Source organism: Oculina patagonica, chromosome 10, assembly GCF_052425735.1.
Source record: "Oculina patagonica isolate OP01 chromosome 10, crgOcupat, whole genome shotgun sequence".
In the NCBI taxonomy this organism is placed as follows: domain Eukaryota; kingdom Metazoa; phylum Cnidaria; class Anthozoa; order Scleractinia; family Oculinidae; genus Oculina; species Oculina patagonica.
Window position 1 is genome coordinate 22851706 of NC_135767.1, and position 20758 is coordinate 22872463.

The 20758-nt window shown below is 37.5% G+C and overlaps 1 pseudogene; it reads right to left on the minus strand.

Annotated features, from left to right (window-relative positions):
* Nucleotides 1–1268: 1268 nt before the first annotated feature.
* LOC144667363 (VWFA and cache domain-containing protein 1-like) lies at nt 1269–18116 on the minus strand (annotated as a pseudogene).
* Between the last annotated feature and the right edge of the window lie 2642 nt (nt 18117–20758).

The window sequence follows — 20758 nt, forward strand, 5'->3', positions numbered from 1 at the left end:
AAAGCTTTGTACTTTTACAACTGATCAATTTTAGCGGATGACAAATTTATAAACTATGTGTTCCTGTCCTGGGGTTCCTGTTACGTGACTCTAGACACAAAGTCTTCATTTACTTACAATGTATTATTTTTTAATGTCGACACTTGTATTTAAAGTGAATACAATGCTTGGTATGCACAGTTATGTGCGATTTTGGACTCGCATTGGACAATTGGTTAAGTTGTGCTATGTTATACATCGTATTTTTATCCAGTAAAACTACTTTAAACAAAGAAATTTATCGTGCAACCTTTCTTGCAGCGTTTTTGTGACGCAGGTTGAACAAGAACCTCCAGATTGTCCTAAAAAGGAACTTGCTACAACGTTTTCGTGCCAGCAAACGCACAACATAGGCTGTGACATTTTCTTCCTCAACGGGAGGAACAAAATTTTGTGAAAAATTGCTTGGAACAAACGCCAACGTTTTGTTTTGGGGGTCGTCACCATTCGATAGCTCACAGTAGTATCGCTTTAGTTGGTTATGCCTTTTGTGACTTTCCGTTGGGATTTTGCTTCCAATTCTTATTTGCATGTCAGGCAAAGAGTTGGCTATTACAGAAATACCGAGTTTCAGTTGTCGAACGCAGTAAGGAATGCACGCGTGTAGTCTATTGAATTGACTTTATTTATTAAAGTGTAATGCATTAATGCATCATGCTCTAGTGCATCCTTTACTTTGATGGTTGGGGCTTAAATGGAATTGTCCCTGTTCTTGTCTTTTCTTTTCTATCTTTCTTTTTCCCCGAACGGTGGCCAGCTATTCACTTGGGACATTGCCAGAGTGATATATGCTGCTGTATAAATTTATATTTGGTTTAAAAGTTTGCAAATCAGTCTGATATTTATTTTCATTGTTTCGTGTGACGCATTTCTCAACTTTATGTTCCTGTTACGTGACCCTTAACACATAAACGGAATAATTAGCATGTATTAAGTTTTAATGTATACACTCACTCACAATGCATTATTTTTTAATGTCGACAGTTGTGTTTATATTGAATACGATGTTAGGTATGTATAATTATCTGCAATTTTATGACTTAAGTCGTGCCTTGTTAAATAAAAATTCAAATCCAATAAAAATTCCTTTAAAAAAAGGCAATTTATCGTATAACCTTTCATGCAGCGTTTTTTGTGACGCAGGTTAAACACAAACCACCCAATTGTCCTAAAATAAACTTGCTACGACGTTTTCGTACCAGCAAACGCACAAAATACAAACTAATAATAATAATGGAAAACCTTGTCAAGTGGAAACGGCTTGGTAGGTACCACTGTAACACATCAATACTCAAACTTTTATTACAAAAGTAAGCAAATTAAATGTACTTGTCAGAAAAAAAATGTCAACTTTTAAGTTTTAGCAAAAACTAAGCCATAATCTATTTCCATATTCATCATTCTAAGACATCCTTGATTTCCATCCATTCTTTTATAGTGTTTTCCACTTTGATCAGTTATATTTTCTTGTATTGGGAGCAAATATTACACATTTTACAAAATATATCAATGCATGATGAAATAGCCTCTTTGAAACTACTGTCATGCAGTTGTAATTTAATGACTTTGCTTTGTCGCATTATAACTTTGCCTGCATAGCGTAACATAAATCACGTACATTAATTTACTTTACAATCAACTCTCTCTAAAACGGAATTCCCTAATTGTGTGCTTTTTCTTTTTCTTTCTTTTTATGTGCGAATCTGTTCTCTTGCCGATCTGTTAATTTATTTTCATTAAACTGATGCTAATGTCAACTGGCTGCCTGGCTCCACTAGCCCTTATGGTTATTTCAGGCAGCAAGTACTCTTACTTTATTTAATTTCCCCTCTGTTTTAATCCTTTCGTGTAAGTGCAAGAGTACATTAAAGATTATTGTTGTTGATACCGTCGGGACCGGCTCCAACTGTCCGTCTTATAGGAAGTTTAGTAACAGTAAAATGACGGTAAAACGGCAGGGACGGGACCAACACTAGATGTCCGTCTTATGGTGGTGTCCGTCTTATAGAGGTGTCCGTTAAGAGAGAGTTGACTGTATTAGTGTCTAGTATGCACTAGCTCCCTTATAATAAGGGGTAATATGGTGGCGCTGATGCCACAGTTGACATTTGCTCATCATAAATCGGTGGCATTGCAATGCTCGTGGCGTGCATAGAAAGACCAGGCTCGGGTCCGTACGGAGGATATGCCGGTGGAGGCGCATTGTAAGACACCGTAGGGGCCGGGGCAGCCACTGATGGATTGACAGTCCGGTTCTTAGGAACTCTCAGTCTGCTCTTGCATTTCACGATGATAATGACAGCTACAATAATGACAGCTATCGACCCCAGAACAATACCAGTGATGGCTCCACCAGACAGTCCGCCCTTGTCGTCACCATCATCATCATCATCATCGTCGTCGTCGTCCTTGTCGTCGTCGTCGGTCAGAATCCCGCCGCTTCCAGGAGCTCTTGTACCTGAGAAATTACACAGTGCAATGTCCAATTAATTCACCTCATTTAGGTGCAACTCACACAAGCTATGCGAAACAAGCATTTATTCAGAGCTACTCGGCTTTGGAACGAACTACCTCGGACTCTACCTTGAGTATTTTTAAGGATGCTATAAAACGTCGCGCTTGGAAGAATTTTATTGAAACATAGAACCCTTTTAAACGTAACCCTTTATGATATTTAGAATGATTTTATTTTTTAGCTGTACATTTTTAATATTTTATTGTAATTTACCCTAAAAAACCATTTTTGGAGAGGTGAATAAAATCTTAATTTGCCAGGACAAATGTCTCGTGACAATTAAGTTGATTAATTATTGTTTCCTCGACCGAAGCGGTTAATAAGGTTACCAACGTCTCAAAGGACTCTCGGTTTATTGCTGTCTCATTTAGTGTTGTATCTGATTTACAGCTGCAAGTCTTTCGAAACAATGTATCACTATTACAACGATAATTAAATATAACAATTTGCCAAAGTCGAAAGATTACATATTAACTGTACATACCCGATGGCTCTTATTTAGGTCTTTATCTTCGGGAGGAAACCGAAGGTGATTTCAATTGCCGTTCGCACTAATTGCAATCGATTATCGATTGTAACGTAATTCTCTCATTAATTAGTGATTGTAAAGTAATCGTCACAAATTAAGATTTCGTTTCCAACGAAAAAATTATAAAAGTGAGGGTTTATCTCTAAATGAAAGCTGCATCTTTACTTTAAATTGGCTTATGCAGACGGTATATCATTTTGTTCTTATTTTCTATTACAAAAAGGATTAGATTGAATGATGAAAAAGTGAATGCCCTTGTGACGTTACGGTACCGTAAGTTGTAAAGGGGGTCCATAATATTATTATACGCAATTTTTGGCATGATTAACGGGCCCTCATATCCGACTTTTCTCTAAAGCTATTGCATCAATGTATTTTTATCAATTCTAATACAAGCTCTTGTTGGAAACTTTTCTATCGGTGAAACACCGAGTTTTCCGGTGAAAAGGAAGTACAATTGAAGAGGGTGGATTAATGGATGGCAATAGACGATACACCACTTTTATACAGCTAATATCTCAAAGCATTCGATACGTGTGGGGGTTCTTCTTAAGCATGTTAGTTCCGGTTGTATGACGGTATTGTTTTTTAGATCTTTGGTTTCTTTTTTTTACCGCACCAAGAGGAAAGAAGTTAAAATTCAGCCGAACGTACCTTCTCTTCCACCATAACAGGAATTGATATCAGCGCAGTATTCATTGGAAAGTGGGGCGTTGTGCTTGTCTCTAACGCACCAATAGCATCCCACCACTCCGTCACATGACCCTGAATCTGTCTTTTTCTTGCATTGTGGGTCAAAACATTTCTCTAAGCCACTTACTGAAGGATCGTTAACTCGTTCGGATGGGACGACAGTGGCTGGTACAGGACAGATAGAAGTACTGAGAAAAAAAATCAGATAAGGGGTGTTTGCTTTTTGGAAGCATGCACATAAACTGTTACCATCGACAATAATCGTGTAAGGGCCATAAGCTAAGCTAATGTAACACCAGTAATTGCGGAAATGTTTGAAATCATTACTTGTGACAATGATCGTAGTGCTGTATCAATAAACATGCAACACTCGTCATCTTCGTTAACTAACAATAAAAAAGTTTTTTTTTTATCTTACTTGCTGGCGGGAAACTCGCTTCTGCAATAATGAAATTCAAGTCGCGAGGAGCATGGGCACTGGCAGGTCAAACCCTGCACATTGGAACATTCTTTATTGCTGGAGCACGTGCAAGACCTGGAGTAACAGAAACTGTCACGTGATATGATTCCTGTTGGTACAAATACTTGTCAACAATGCGGATTGTGTTAAGGTGCAATCATAATTAGAAACACCAGTACCACACACCGAGATCATAGTAAAGTAACCAACAGGTAGCACTTTTAATCCTAGCAATACAAAAAGCGTACTAGGCCTTCTGCTTTACTCCGTTGGTAGGCGTTGGTAAACGAAGCTTCTCTTCTCTTAGCTTCTCTCTTGCTCAAATGCCTAAAAAATGCTGTATCTGTTATTATTTTAAGCAAAATATTAAGAAGATAGCTGATATATCGGATTCCCACACGGCAATCATGTAAAGCAGTTGTAATAAGTTTTAGCTTTTTACTTAAGCTTCATTAACTGATGATATTCCGTGTTTAAAGTTTTACATATAGGAACACTCGGTAAAGGGGATTCAATAATGTTGAGTTTTTTAAAGTGTGATATAGTTAAGGAAAAAAATACGAAGGAAAAAACAAGCTACCAAACAGGCAGAAATGAGCGGCTATAAAGGCAAAACGTATTTCCACAATTTCCCGCCCGCGCCAACTTCGAAAAGGTGAAATGTCAACTCATTATGTAAGCCATAACAAACAAATTTTGAAAACTTGTATTTTGAAATATTTTGACGTCACGGTCTTCTGTTCACCAGCTTTGTGGTTTTTATCAATGTTTTTTTTTTCTATTTAGCACTTAATCGAATCAGCTTTGTTTATTATGGATATTATACGATTTACGTATTAAATAATTGGATAATTGGAGAACACGGTGAACCAACATTAACAACATACTATTTCACTATTACGCCCCCCCTCCCCCCTCATTGAAAAGCAATGCAACGTTTATTTCTTACCCAAAAACGCATTGCTATCCCCCACACTAGAAAGCTGGTACTTCTTACAACGGTCTCCACTATCAAGCGTATTCACTCCTTGTCGTGGAATCTTTAACTCGTAAAAGCTCTCTAGTTTAATTTTTTCCAAGTTGCGGCATTCTTTTTTCACTAAATATCCTTTCTGTAAAAGATCCTCAGCAATGTCTTTTTCCTTTTCGGTGATGTGGACATATTCCAGTTTTTTAGCTGTTATGTCAGGTACAAGGAAATCATCGTGCATGATCAGAAATCCCGCACCATCCAACACGAAACAATCATAGTTGTTTTCCTTGCACTTTGGATATGTATCTGTCAAGAGTCTGAAAAAAAAGTGGAACCCTGTTAATTCGGACATGCAAAAAATTCCATATTATCGGGGTGTCCGAATCAAGCAGGCTTCGAGAAAGAACATCACGGACACATGTTTCATAAATACGAAGACGCAAGAACACAAGGTTTAAAAGCAACAGAACGATCTTTAATTCCTCAACTGTAACTTTAGTTCACTGAAGAAACCTTACGCTCATTTTTTTCGCACTTAGGTGTACAGGACGGTCCAACGGCGGGAGAGAGACACGTTATTATGCTAATGTATTACTAATCTTGAAACGCAATAACTATGGAAAGTTTTCATTTTTAAAAGGGTACGGTTTGCGCACGGTGCGAAGCTAAGGGTTGACCGAAAATTCTCTGTATAGCCAGACTAATTGGTATGAGAGAGAGTGCCTCTTGCGTCACTGAAAGGTATCCATTGTCAGTTTTAAGCTGTTTTATGTAAGAGAACATGTATAAGCTTTTTATCGAGACAAACAAAACTGTCCGTCATAACGGAGTGTCCGTAGAGCGGGGCTTCAATGTACGTCATTACCAGTTAATGGTAACTGGACCGAGTAAAGTCCTACTTAATAGCGAAGTTCGATTTGTGCGATCTGCTTTTTTGTCAACAATGATCAACAATGATCCAAAATGACGGACTCATTTCATTTTTGCATTAAAAGGTTTTAATGGTAAATCATTTTCTATACGCAACTAAACTTTAACAACCCTCTTTTCTGAGGTGAATAATTGAGTGCAATTTCAAGTCAGTTAGTCTTACTTTTGAAAGTATGATAAAGGAAAGTCCGCACCCATGACTCCAATAACTTGGTCATTCGTAGTATGTTGGCTGTTTTTTTCTCCACGGTATATAGAGTGGGAAGCAGCTATCACCACACCTGTTCCCGCGGCGTCTATGTAAGGCGTGGAGAGGGCGACCTTTCCCGTGTTGCTTAACGCTGAGAGGTACCTAAAGGATACCATAAGAATTGGTTAATGGTTACAAAAATATTTTCATATTCATCAGGAGGACAAAACGGGGTTAAAAAGAACCTGTTCCACAGAAAAGCTGTTCTTCATTCACTTCCCAGCTCACTGAGAAAACGCACGATTTCTAACGAACGAGTCATCAGATTTTCATGAAATTTTACATGTTATACTTAATAAGCAAGAAAACTGCTTACAAAAAAAGCCAGCCAGATGGGTTCAATGTTTTTTCTCAGCGAGCTGGAAAGTGCATGCAGAACAGCTTTTCTGTGGAACAGCTTCGTTTTGTCATCTTTGCTGTGATAGTCATCGTCGTCGCCATCGACACCTTCGCCGTTATTGTAACCGTCGTCATTATCATTATCATTTTATTTTGGCAATGGCACCAGTCATGTCAGTCGTCATCGTCGTCAACGTCAACATCATGGCTACGGCAGACGTCACCGATGTCATGCTGTATTATTTGATCATTCAAGAAATTCTGTCAAATTTGCACAGTCTGGTTTAGATTGGAGTAGATTGGTTGGTTTAAATAAGTTACCATATTTAGAAGTCTCATGAGCTCTAGCAGGTTTCATGCGGATCTCCCCGCCCTCCATTAAGGTCACTTATGAATCTGAAAATGTTGGTTTTTCGGGAGAGAGGAAAACCGGGGATCCCGGAGAAAGCCCTCGAAGAAAGGGCGAGAACCAACTACGAACTCTAGCCACATGTGACGAAGGGTCTGTCGTGAACCGAACCCGGGCCACTTTGGTGGCAGGCAAGCGCTCTCACCACTACGCTATGTCTGCTCCCCTTGGACTGGATTACGGTGGATTTGGTAAAATAAATTTCTATTTTTTCTTACGTTTGTTGAAGTAATGAAGTAGCAGTCAAAACCAAACTAAATATGTACTTTTGCGTTCGCCATTTACAGACAAATACTTTACCATGGTCTTTTCCTTGGGTCGAACGATTTCGCCATTGATGTCCCAGGCGTCATTCTGAACACACCATTAGACGTGCCGACATATCTCCAAACCAGATATTTTGTGTAGTCTTTCTTTTCTCGAAACCAAATGTCTTCGACCTTTCTTGTGGCTATAACTGTGTCCCGAATGCCCGGTTTGAATCCGGGATCGCTTGCGCTTGCACCTGTCATAAAACGTTTGTAGGCGTTCACACGGGATACGGTCTCATCCAATCCAAGATAGGTGTATGGTTCTTTAAAGGCTTCGGCACCAAACTTTACAATTGTCGATTCTAAAACAAATATCGAATAAATACTACTTATTAACCGAGAGTGAGGTCATTACAGGGGAATCTCAGACCGAGGCCTTGATGTATTGACCGAGCGACAGCGAGATCAATACATCAAGGTCGAGGTCTGAGATTCCCCTGTAATGACCGAGCGGACGAGGTTAATAAGTTATTTATTATATGGCCTTTAAGCACTATTCAAAAAAAGAGTATAATCAAGGGAAAAAACACTGGAGGTAAAACTCGCTCTCGCTCTCTGTGGCTCTCTTCGTCGCTCATAATAAAGAAGTATTGTTAGTTATGTTTATACTTTTTCTTTCAGTTATTGAAAAGATAGTTATATTTTGTCGGCATTTTTTGTTGTTTTTGCCCCCTCGCTAGTAGCTTTTACTCACAACTCAAAAAACCGTCGAGCCGAGAAAATTTTCATAATGCCCGGTCATTACAAGAAAATAATGCCCGCTCAGCAGCCAATCAGAGCGCGCCTACTATTGTAGCCATATAATAAATGTTATTATTTCCGTAATATGGCCAAAAATTTAGCCGTTTAAGACGAAAAAATTAAAAAAAATAAACGTTAGCCGTAATATATGTTAACTGTAACAACTAAGCCAAAAAGTTCGACCAAGAGTCATTTGATCTTAAAATTAATGTCACAGTGGAAATAAGCGGCGAAATAATTTAAAATAAAATAGGCTAGACTACTTTTTGATCCCAGAATGATCCTTAGACCTTAAAATGTGTGTTTTGAACAATATAGATCAACTTTTTTCCTTTTTACAACAATAAAAATTAATTGTTTAACACTTCTTTTAACCGTTACGTAAAGAAATTAACTTTAGTCAAAAAAGCCAAAATATTAACCATTAACCGTAAAAGCCACCACCCCGTTGAGACCCTCTTAAAATAATCACAATTAAAAATTTTGCGAGGTTTCATAAATGGAGGAAATCGAAGTCAATCAATAACGATCATTATTAAATTCTCAACCTCGAATATTGCATTTCTAGCTTTCTGATTGGTTTACTGAATCCCGGTTATCAGCTCATATACCTATGTGTGACCCTATATGGGAAATGAGTGCGGCAAGTGCCGCTTAGCGTAAAATTTTTCTGTGGGAAGCGACAGTTCCATCAAAAAATGGTTTTAAACAGCAAATTTGGCGAGCTTTATGAACAAGAAATAATTAGCGGTGCCTACAAAAACGACAGAAATGCCCTAGTAAATTTAACTACGCAAAACAAAACGATAGATGCAAAAAGTTTAATTAATAATACTTTTAAACGCACAACAAGAGCGAGCGAATAAAGTAGAAAAGCAGAAAATAATTTACGAAAGAACGGCAAACTGACACAGTTTCATTCGGTGTACATCATAAAACTAGGCTCAGCACTTCAGTTAAGTTTGTTACCTTTCAATCTTGGTTTTGTCCTTTTACACTTCAATAAACCTGTTCCACTTTGAGCTCAATTTCGCTTCAAATAATATAAAAGTCTTGATGACAGCCGTGGAGCCGTAAAGAAGTATAATGTAAACACTTGCTTCGTTCGACTTGCACAAGACTTGTAGTTTCCAGAAAAGCTTTTGCTTCGGATCTTCCCGTAAATCTTTACTGTTGTCACAATTTCCAGGATATTTAGACGACTTTAGAGAGGATTGTTCGAGGAAAATCTTGGGAAGAAAACTCTCTCGCTCGCTTTCCTCGTATGTTTCATTCAACTCAAGAAGTGAACACTGAGCCAGAAATTTTCGCGCCTCCTCATACTATCACTTCGTTTACATCAAAATGAAATGTCCAGTCGATTTAAACTTGAGAAGAATTTAATAAAACAATTATTCCATTCGCCCTTGTTGGATACGAGTCGTTATAGCCAACTCGGCGCTTCGCACCTCGTTGGCTACATGTTTGGCTATTTACCACCTCGTATCCAACGCGGGCTCATGGAATAATTGTTAAATAACCTGAAAATCAGAGTAGTTTGTGGATTACCTAAAACAAAACGCTATTTTTGTTAGACAAATTAATCGCCTACATACTGACCTTTAGTTGAATATCTTTCAAAGTGAACACAGGGTTCCTTGGGCCTGATTAAGTCCAAACGATGGTACAAAAACGTAAAATCTGTGTAGTTAACCATAAAGTGGGCTTGTACAGTAATCCTACTACCAATTTTATAAATCACGCACAAGAGCTCTCACGAGGCATGTTTTAAAAACTTGCCTTTGTGTGATATATATGTTACAAAGTGTTTTCATTTTACTCAGACATGAAAAGGGTAATGACGTTCTAATTCGCTTCGCTCAACCGAACGTAAATTATTTTACCCGTGAATTCCCGTAAACAATCAGGCAAACAAGAAGTATGGCAGGATACGCAAGCGGATCCAGAAAAGGGTAAACAACTACATCTATTTACTTTCACATTTAATGGTATTAGTGTGATTTTATCAAACTGAAAAAGTGTTACGTTTTTTTTTTACCGAAAGGAATAGTTTGACTTTCAAGATTTTCGTCCTTATCGCCAAATGCTACCACGATTCCAACGGTAAAATTTGTCTCTTCAACTGGCATCCAGTGATAAGTTGACGGCACCTTTAAAACTGTAACTCCTTCTTTAACATTGCCACCTCGAGGCAGAAAACGCTTTGATGAAAATGTTTTATGTCCAGATCCACCTCTTACATAGAAGAAAAAAAATGCAAAAAGGAACAACGACAACAACAACATTAAAAACTATAAAAACAAGATCGAAAAATTATTTAGTGCCCCTTTTATATTTCCATTAACCTACGATTCAGGGTCGACTATGGGAATATCAGTGGTTTACCAACATTATACCTAAAACACATGTACCTTGTATACCCAAACTGTCCTTTCAAAATCATGCAAGATGTCAAAATTTGGAAAAACAGTATACTTTACACCACTTAAAAGCCCACAAAAAAAAGAAAATAATGTATACGTAATTCAGAATTACCTGTATACTGTATATCTAAAAGCTCTGGCCAACTCTTTCGATTTAGCTTGAGGACGATGAGAAGGAGAAACATTTAATAGTTATCTGACAATATTCCACTGATCGATGATGGATGGTACGACCTCCTTCTAACCACTTATCGAATTGATCATTTTTAAAGTAATCAAGAAGTCCATCAGAATAGGCTAGATTTTTTTAAAAAAAATATTCGAGCTCATTCAAATACCTGAGCTTTAAAAACTTACCTTTTGATCGATTCAAATACTGAATAAAACTCAGTTCCAGGTTCTAAGGCCGTGATGTCCATAAAAATGGGGTCCCCATAAGCGTCAGAAGGGGCTGGCAGGAGGGGATGCATCATGGTCCTTCCGGAGCTGTCCGCCATGAAAGCATAACTTGACTTTCCTCTCTGAAAGTAGGTGATTTCAGAAAGAAGGTCTTCCATGCTAAGGTCTGTACCAACAACACCAATGAATTTACCTTGGTGATAACAAGGCAGTGTTATGGATGTTAACAGACCTGTAGGTATACAATAAAACATTAGACGAAGCAGTAGAACAAAAATAACTGCAACTAATACTATGTAATGTTTAATAAATGAGCAGCAGTGTTTTATCAAGTTTAAAACACGAGGCGTAGCCGAGTGTTTTAGACTTGATAAAACACGAACTGCGAATTTATTGAACGGCTTCAAAATCTTCTGATGTAGATCAACTCATTCTTGGACTAATATTAGGAGTCAAGAATGGTCCCTCAAAATGTCGCAGTGCTCGCAATGCTCGCAAAATTTTAGTGGGTGCTCGTTTGCTCGTGCTCGCACATTTTTACAAGTGCTCGCATGCTCGGTTTTTAGTGGAGGTAGGTTTTTGAAAAGTGCTCGTTGCTCGCAAGGCTAATTTTTGTCAATGCTCGTGCTCGCAAAGAAAAACGCTGTGCTCGCATGCTCGCAAATGCTCGCAAAGACCATTTGATACCCCTAATATTTAGATTTGGGGTTATTTTGGCTTAGAAAATTGGACGCAAAGTTGAGCCGTGTCTTTATCAGATATAAAGACACTCATTAAACATTAATTTCTTTTGTATTTTCTTTATGAATTAATAATGAGTTTTTTAAAACCAGCACATCTCCAAACCGGCTGAAAAATATACATTGATATTCATATTGTTTTATTTGAAGTTTTGACAATTTGGACCAGCACGACTTGTGTTCAGACTTAAGCAACGAGAAATACAAGTAATACTTTTCAGTAGGCCAATGTTTCTTCGTTTCATTTTACGTCTAGATAATTGCGTCACAAATTTTCATCTTGGTGCCAGGGCGGTCACCGCATCTCATAAAAAAGAGGGTATTTGTTACCATATATCTCATAAAGCTCATTAAATATATCTGTTACCATATATCTCATAAAGCTCATTAAATATATCTGGGGGGGAAGCAAGTTGGCATTTTCCTTTGTCCTTATAGCGGTGTATAGATACATTGACGCAGTGCTGTCAATCAACCTGTTGATATCGTCTGTATATAAATTTTGCACGTTAAAGTTAGGTGAAGGCCTTAAAAATTTTATTTCAATCCTTAAAATTTGCTTTTTTTTAGCCAAATTTCTTGCAAAACAGCCGATTTAAGTCCCGAAAGACGCATGAATTTTTTTTCCATACATTTTTCTCAAGCCGTTGTTTTGTATTCTGCATAGATAAGGAAATCTCGAGTATAACGAGCGTCGTGACAGAATCTGTTTGTCGAATTGTTTTTCAAATAAAACAATGGAAACACTTCATAATGCATGCACTGGATTAACACACATTGTTCATCAAACCTTTTATTCTCTTTTGTAGGACTACCTGACACAATAAATCATAATAGAATTCATAGCGCCGCCCTATCCTTGCACCTTTATTTAGTTTGCCTCAGGCCCCAAAAATGCTTAACTTAACTGCTTCCTCCCCACGCAACCCCTCCCCTCCCAAACCCGACCCTGTATACACCTTTCTTACCTGTTCCAAAGGCGTCAATGTAAGGAATGGATATGATTGGCTCGTCACGAACAGTTTGTGTTGAGAAGAAATCGTAATATGTTGCCAAATCCTTTCGTAGATTCTTTATGTTTTTTACATGTGTAAACGTTCCAGCCTAAATAAGAGGAAGCAAAATAAGAATAAAAGTAATGCTAATAGGTTTTGACAACATTCATTTGAAAAATGAAAGAAATATAACTTAAGAGAAATGTTTGAATTAATGGAGTTTTTAAAAAAATGGGAGACCGTGAAATGCCCAATAATTTTTACACAAACCAGTAGCCAATACTTGGCATCCGTGCCAAGTATAAAAACACTTCATTCTTACGGAAAATAACAAGAACTCTAACAACAGTTTATCATTCCGGATATACAACGTCGTATTTGGGTGTAACTTATTTGATCTACGGAACACAAACGCATTTAATCGTCGTAAGAAAGAAAGAAACTGAACATACAGTATGCTAAATGATTCAAGTACAAGTCGGACGCGTAATCCTCAATTTTCTTCGTAAGGTTCTACCTTTCTGTGGTGATCATCACTCTAAATTTAATGAACAAAATGCCGGCAGGTTTTTACATTTCAACTTATAGGAGGGTCTGAATGGGGGTACCTCGAAAACACTAAACACTTAATTTTTTGGCTCTGTAACATGAAACAGTTATATTTTAGGCATTTTAACACTAACAGTAAAAAACTCTCTGTAACAGTAAATTTTATATAGAAAAGAACAAAAACTGCTTCAAAAAAGCCAATATTCAGTATTGTACAGTATATGTAAACGTTTTCGGCCATTTTCCGAAGATTTCCGTTCATTTCGGAAGATTTCCGAGGACTACCGAATGTTCCCAAATACTGCCGAAGATTTCCGAAGACTACCGAAGATTTCCGGGGAGAAATCGGAAAATTTTCTCCGAGTTCATGAGTGATTTCTATCCGATTATGAAGAGCAGATAAAAATTTACAATGCTAACATTTCATGAAAAACCCCTCCAAACACTTAACAGTATTTTCTCCGGAAACAGTAAACATTAAAAAATTGGCCAATGCAACAGCAAACTCTAAAAAATTATGGGCAAATAATACTAAACACTAAACCCCATTCAGACCCTCTTATAAGCAAATTGATTTTATTCACTGCTTGTTTACTCACAGTGACGTCAGGCGCTTTTGGTACACCATAGGATGCTCCATCTTGTTCAGCAATATGTTGAAGGATTGGCAAGTCCTGTAAAATCCCATACGTCATTATTACGACTGAGTTGTTAAGCTCAGCGTTTTTTGTTTTAATCGTTTGCATGATTGTCGAATTTTTGTCGGTTGGATGACCATCTGTTAAAAAGAGAATGACCTTTCTCCTGGACGGACCCTTTCCAACAGACGAACCCTTCAACAAATCGAAGGCCCGAGTAAGTGCTTTGGAATAAAACGTTTCTCCTGTGGGAAAAAAACATAAAAACATAGGAAGTTTATCATAACTATCTAATAATTTTCACCATAAATGTACGATTGAAACTCACAATGGAGTTTAAAGGCCAATTTTCCTCTGATCCGATCGTTGAAAACATTGTTATTTCCTTTTTTCGACCTAATTTCTTACAGAATACTGCTGTTTAAACGTATACCTTGTTTCTTGATAGAATAAAATTAAAAGAGTCATGATACCCGAATTATTTTTCTTTATAGCTTACCATAAGCAGTAATTGCATCAGCGTATTTTTTCAGGTATTTTATGTTAGTTGGTGTAGCCACCGCCAAGCGTTTGCTGTGACAGTCTCGCCCGTCATTCCTGTGTCCAGTTGGTGTTTCAGCAAATGTGCTGAATTTTACCAATCCAATCTAATACAATAATGAAACATTAACAAAATCACTTGATCGATCGATCAACCAATTTATTAGTCAATTAATCAATTAATATGAACAGCTAGGTTTGGTGTTCTTGACAAACTTTAGAGAAGCAGAGGCCGACTGGCGGTGTAGGCTGCACTTCTTAATCAATAACAATTAGACAAGTCATTGCAGTTTAACTTTGCATCGGTATTGTGCACTGCCTTCAATAACGAAGAGAAGTCATCATATTAAGTGAGCTTTGTCGCAGATTTTAAAAGATTTTCGTACAGCCAAAATATATTTTTGTGTCGCACGAACCCCAAAATTAATGGTCCTCTTATCTTAGCTGTGGATGATAAGGATGATGACAAGACTGCTCGCTGTAAATGGAAGGGTTTGAAATATGTTGATTTGTCATCATATTTCATTCAGTACTTACTCTATCCCTCGGGTTCATTGTACTAAGTAATGTTTTAGCAGCCTCCCTAGCCACTTTAATCCTGCCTTCTTCCCTCATTGATCCACTTCTGTCGATAACAAGAACAACATCTTTGGGTTCTGGTGTGGCTGTCTCTACATAAAAAGGTCTGAAACGAGGATCATAAGATCTGCAGTCTGCCATATCCTCAAACGCTGGAAAATTCGTGTAAGTGCCATCCTCTGATGCAAAGTATTGCCATTTTATAAATTCATGATTTTTCATTAAATCCTTCATTTCATTCACAACAGAATCAGCGACATAGGCTGCGGTCACATCTAGATTGCTAACTATAGTTAGGACGGCGTTAACTATAGTTAGCTATTTCGGTAATGTGACCGCTTCTCTGTTCGCCCTAACTATGGTTAGAACAAGCAAGGTTCATGGGTTAGTCTTAAGTTTACAAACGAAAAGCCAATCAGAATGCGACAATTCTTTTCGCACGTGCGAGATGAAGATAAATATGCAAAACAAAGCGTCAAAGGAAGGAAAACAGGACAAACAACATGCCAAGAAATTACATATCATCAATGTTCGCAAAAATAAAGCTTAAATTCTTCGGTTTCTAGCATCCTTACTTCATTTTATTTTCTTCAACGCCGAAATGCCGTGCAAAAATAGAAAAAATAGAGGAACAACTGGACACAAATAAACAACGAGGGCTGCCGTGAACTAATTTAAATACCAAATTATTCACAACCTAATCAGAACTAACTATAGCTAACTGCAATGGTGTGACCGCAAAGACGACAGAAAGCACTAACTATAGTTAGGTATGACGTCACGTAACTTGAGACTAACTATAGTTTAACTTAAGTTACGTCGTAGATGTGACCGCAGCCATAGTCTCTCGAGGACTGAGCATCCACAGGTATTTTCACACATACACGTGAAAAGTCAACTTTCAGTTTACGAAATCTTGAATCGTACTCTAGGCCACTCGGCGAGTTTGCTATCTGGCAACATTCCGTTGGATTTGTTGTAGGAGACTCCATGAGCCAAGAGGATTCGACGGCTTCTTTAAGTTTTCGTACAACGAGAAATCGTTATCTAAACTTGCCTGAAACCTCCGCTGCCAATTTAGGGATGATGGAGCTGCCGTCCACTGAGGTCTCAGTAAACTTCAATTTATCAAAGTGTTCCTAAAATGGAGAGAAGAAGGTAATAAAACTAAAGCATCCCTTAGTTTTGTACATGAATTGCCTATTTCAAAATGTGTGAAATTTTCTGGAGGATTTTTTTTTTCTTTGTATTTGTAAAGATATTTCACACTCATGATCTGCAATGGGAAAGAAACAGCAAACTAAGACTGGATAACTTTAAATTCTTGTATGGTCAGTTGTCCGTAATTAATCTGGCCAAAACAAAGATTGTGTAAAGAATGTTGAGCACTTTTAAGCAAGGTGGAATCATAAATGAAGAAACAAATTCTGTAACAAATCCCCCGGATGTAAGTGAGATACGCGCCCATGGTTGACAGAAATCACGTCACTGAAAACTGAATTCACCAAAACAGACATTATTCATCAAAATATAAAGATGGCTAATAATTCATGTAATTAAGTGGTTATTAAGAGAGTCATGCGTTCAGTTTCGAACATATATGGACAGATATCTGCTGTTTTCTTTATTTTAATTAAAAAGTGATTCATGATTGACTGTTGTGGCTAAACCTTAGAAAAAAAGTCTTGTCCACAAGTGCGGCTCAAACGTAAATGCAAAAACAATTATAATTTAAGGTTTTTTCCCCCAAGATTTGAGACAAGTCACGGTTCGCTTCCTTGCGTTTCCGTTATAAGTGATGTTCACACTTGAGGCAAGCGCAAATGCATCCGCAAGCCAGACACAGGAAAACAATCTTTATTCCTTATGCTTCCATGCATTTGTGTTTGCGCTTGCGCTTACCGCGCAAATTTGAACTTCTTGTAAATGTGAACATGAAGTTAACATACCAGAAAACAAACCGAGTGAAATTGTTACTGCAAAGTAACGCCACACGTTAAGTCAACAACGTGGCTCGTTTCCGTTAAATCCTTGAAACAAATTTTTATAACGTTTTTAGTTTGATAGTGTTATTGTTTTTAATAAACGATTCTTCTTCTTCTAATTTATTACGCCTTGCGAATTTAATGCTTTTATATATGTCTGAATTTATCAAAACCGGGTCTAAGAAAAGTGACGTCAGTATTCTTGAACAAGTACGTTACTGCGCGAATTGGCTTAAAACGCCACAAGAAAGGGGAAAAAAAAAAGGAAATACAGCGCTGAAAGGTAGAGAAGAGAGAGGAGAAGAGAAAAAAAGACTGACATTCGCTTTAGTTTTTATATCATGGAGTTTGGAGATAGTTTCTGGCGAGAAAAAAACGCTTTTACAGCGATTTGCGCTTAAAACGGTGAAAATGTCCTTGACCTGGTTTTGATAAATTCAGACATATATATATATTTGATTATACTCTCTTGACATGGTCCCAGTTTGTTTTAGGTCGTTTTAGATTGTATAAATACCACGAATGAAGAGTGGAATCACTATGCTTATTAGTTCGTGTGTGCGCATACTCGTTCCTAGAGCCTTCGTTTCCCTGGAAAAGTGATGACTAGTGGGACGCGGAAATAAGAATGGTGTATGCACTTTAAACATGATGACAAAAGACATGCAAAGAAACTGCGTTTTACTGCAAACAACGTCCATGAAAATTAAATTTAACTTTCTTCTGCGTTTCTTTGTAAAACAATTTTGTGCAAGTCGTTACTTATCCTGAACAGTATCAACAACTTTCTATGCAATTGCAAAATAAATAAATAAATAAATGAAAGGGCCCTCGGATTGCCACTTACAGAAAAACACCAATTGAGTAATGTTTAAAACTTAACCCATACAACTATTTTTAATTCCCTTTACCTGCAAATCGTCAACACCAAGTCCATCTGTAGCTAGTTTAGTGAGAGTTCGACTGAGAAGTTTTGGGTCAAGCAGATCTTCTGTCACGCATGGATAGTGCAACGTCGAAAAAAACATGAAAATTACCAAATATCTGCACAGGTGTGTGGTCAATAAAGCTTCCGTCATTTTTAAACAGAAGACTTCTTTTAAACACGATTCCTGTGTTATTCAATTTCGCGATTGATCAGTACGCAGCCTTCTAGAGCTTCACACTTGTACAACTGATCAATTTTTGGCGTGTGACGTATTTATAAACTGTGTTCCTGTTACGTGATTCGGGACACATAAACTGAATAATTTAGTCTTTACATGTATTTAGCAGGAGGGCATTTTGCGGGCGCATGCGTGCAACCGCTGTACAAAGACCGTGTGATCTTGGGGAAAAAAATGGCGCGGAAGATTCAAACTTTATTTTTTATACTGTTTATCGTCACATACTTTAATACAGACGTAAATTTCGCTAAGAAAAAGTGTTTTGTGCGTGGCAAGGCTCTTATAAAGCAGATTTTCTGACCTGCTTCGGGATCGTTGTTGCAAATAATGGGAAAATATGTGGGACAGGTAGGAAAGCCTTCACCGACAAAAATCAAACAGGCCGTAAAAAGAGGAAAACATTTATTCGTGTGCTGGAGTGTGATATATTAGGATCAAAACTTCACATCAAATCAATTGCTGTAATAGAGCAGAGTGCGAGCAATATTATAGCTTGTCGGGAGATTTTTTGCCTAAAAGGACGGCCACCAAAGAAAAGGGTTTTCCCTGAGAGGAAAGACATGTTTGGGTGTTCTGCACATGATAATGCAGCTCACTGATTACTCTAAAGCAAAGCCAACTTGCCCTCGACTGGCAAACAGGGTTTCCTGGAACCAGAACTGCAGTTCTTTAAATCACATTTAAGCGACACAGAAGTAAAACAGTCGTTATAACAGAACGAACATCAATCTTAAAGAAACAAACGTTGAATGAAAATTTGAAAATAACATTGTTTATAGTTAAAAATTATTTCTTAAGACATTTTATGCAGCAGTTGTTAGAACGTTTCTGAAAAATATGTATATCGCTTGTTCGTTTCATGCTATTGTTTGACTGGTGATCAAGGCTAGATTTTGATAAAGGAGCCAAAAATGTACTAATTAACATAGTAAAATGTAAACAAATAGTCTACCATCAAAGAATTACCATAACACTTTAAAATTAAGACCGATCTCAGTAATTATTTTCTTGTTCATCGGAATAATTGTGGTACATCGAAATGTGAAGTTATTTTGACCAATGCTTAAGTTTAAGGAAATAATCACAAACGATAGTTTCTCTGTTAGAATAAACCAGCGAGAACGTACGTTAAAGAAAGCTAAAAATTACCACAATAGACCATTTTTTAACGCTCCTTCGCAGCATTAGACGGTAGTTCAAGTACTTCAGGCTCCATAATACATCGGTAGACGCTGGAGATCAAGGTTAGATTTTGAGATTTTTGCATCGTGAGAACGATGAAATTGCAGTTTTATGAAAAATCTGAACAAAATCATGACCACTCGCTCAAACCCGGGATACTTGATTATATCATCGTATAGTTAAAACTGCTGTTTTATATTTTAGTACTAAGTAGCCGTAGCGCTTTGTCCGTTTAGATCTCCCAGCTATTAAAAACATGGGCAAAGTATTTAGGTTCTCGACATTCGGTCGCCATTTTGTCCACGCGCAATGTTTAATACACATAGCCAAAGTCGATCAGATAAACGGCACGCCGACACCAAAGTATGCTTGTTGTTGTCAGAAGATAAAGCTAGGACTCTTAGTATCGTATAGAGCAAATAAAACTTAAAACACTTTTTTTATTTTGAGCTGAAAATTAGGCCATAAATTGTGAAAAATATGTAAACAATCGATTGCAGAACTTCTCTGTCGTGCGCACTAGCCCATATCGACGCATGCGTACGCAAAATGCCCTCCTGCTCATGTATTTAGTTTTACTACCATTTGCATCCATCCCTGAAGGGTGACGAATTTAGCGCGTAGTTTTACTTTTCAAACGTTTACGGTTTTGTCCGGTTATGTGCCACTTTAACCACAGGGGGCAGAGCAGTTCAATTAGAACTAATCAGTAAAAAAACAATAAATAAATCACTTTATTTAAGTGTCAAAGTATTTAGCACTGTTGTGCTAATTGTAGTCGTGCTGTAGCTATACTTTTTCGTTTCCCATCGCCATCGTGATGGTAGGTCGGTCGGTCGGGCAAAAAAAAAAAGAATGAACACTTGTAAAACACTTAGAAAGTCAACTCGAAAACGTGCTATTTTCGTTCGTTTTAAAAGATGTATATTAACACGACTATTAAATGTCTAAACAGCCGTTATAAAACGTAGTATCGATGTTAATTAAAGACAAGGACATCACATCATACCAATTGTTGTTAATAAAACAAGATCGTGTGCTTGTAAATTAAAGTACTTGCTTCTTTGACTAGTGAATCTGAATTTTTTTTTTTTTACTTTTCGAAAAAAAATGGGTCGGTCGGGCGATGGGAAACGAAACATTTTATTGGGATGGCCTCAGTGAAACTAATTCAAACCGGGAAAATTGTCGTGCAGCTTTTCTCGCAGCGTTGTGTGACGCAGGTTGAACAAGAGCCTGCCAATTGTCCTCAAATAAACTTACCACAAAGTTTTTGTACCAGCAAACGCACACAATAGGTCGGGAGGGTTTTTTGACATGCGGTGGCTAGGCGATGTTACAATTAGAAACGCTCTGAGTGCACTTTCAAGCCG